Source organism: Malurus melanocephalus, unplaced genomic scaffold (assembly GCF_030028575.1).
Source record: "Malurus melanocephalus ecotype Western Australia unplaced genomic scaffold, MMel_1.1 scaffold_1329, whole genome shotgun sequence".
Classification (NCBI taxonomy): domain Eukaryota; kingdom Metazoa; phylum Chordata; class Aves; order Passeriformes; family Maluridae; genus Malurus; species Malurus melanocephalus.
Window position 1 is genome coordinate 12,622 of NW_026624561.1, and position 1,118 is coordinate 13,739.

Sequence of the window (1,118 nt, forward strand, 5' to 3'; positions counted from 1 at the left end):
AATTCCCACAAAACCCAACAGAGGTGGTTTGGTCCCTCTGGAATCAATTTTCCAGCAAAATTCCCACAAAATTCACCAGAGGTGGTTTGGTCCCTCTGGAATCAATTTTCCATCAAAATTCCCACAAAATCTACTAATTTATTCTCTTCTAAAGTCCGTTTTTCCAGCAAAATTCCCACAAAATCCCCCAGCAGTGGTTGGGACATTCCAGAATCAGTTTTCCTTCAAAATTCCCACAAAATCCATCAACTGATTCTCTTCCAGAGTCCATTTTCAATCRAAATTCCCACAAAATTCACCAGTGGTGGCTTTGGTCCTTCAAGAATTAATTTTCCACCAATATTCCCACAAAATCCATCAACTGATTCTCTTCCAGAGTTCATTTTCCATCAAAATTCCCACAGAATTCACCAGCGGTGGTTGGGACCTTCCAGAATCAGTTTTCCATCAAAATTCCTACAAAATCTACTAATTTATTCTATTCTAAAAGTCCATTTCTCCAGCAAAATTCCCACAAAATTCCCCAGCGGTGGTTTAGTCCTTCCAAAATCAATTTTCCAGCAAAATTCCCACAAAATCCATCAAATGATTCTCTTTCATAGTCTGTTTTCCAGCAAAATTCCACAAAAGCCGACAAAGGTGGTTTGGTATTTCTGGAATCAATTTTCCACCAAAATTCCCCCAGAATTCCCCAGCTGCTTCTCTTCTAGAGTCTGTTTTTCCGGCAAAATTCCCACAATACCCAACAGCAAAGTTTGGTCCTTCGGGAATCAAATTTCCATCAAAATTCCCACAGAATCCATCAACTGATTCTCTTCCAGAATTAATTTTCTGGCAAAATTCTGACAAAATTCACCAGGAGTGATTTGGTCCTTCAAGAATCGATTTTCCATCAAAATTCCCACAAAATCCATYGACTGATTCTCTTCCAGAGTCCATTTTCCACCAAAATTCCCASAAAATCCTCAAACTGATTCTCTTCCAGAGTTCATTTTCCATCAAATTCACACAAAATTTACCAGCAGTGGTTTAGTCCTTCCAAAATCGATTTTCCATCAAAATTCCCACAAAATCCATCAAGCGATTCTCTTCCGAAGTCTGTTTTCTGGGATTTTGGG

At 38.8% G+C, this 1,118-nt stretch overlaps 1 protein-coding gene across 1 annotated transcript in view; it reads left to right on the plus strand.

Annotated features, from left to right (window-relative positions):
• FCN3 (ficolin 3) overlaps positions 1-1,118 on the plus strand; it is a 12,437-nt gene that overhangs the window by 8,773 nt on the left and 2,546 nt on the right. The window lies entirely within an intron of this gene.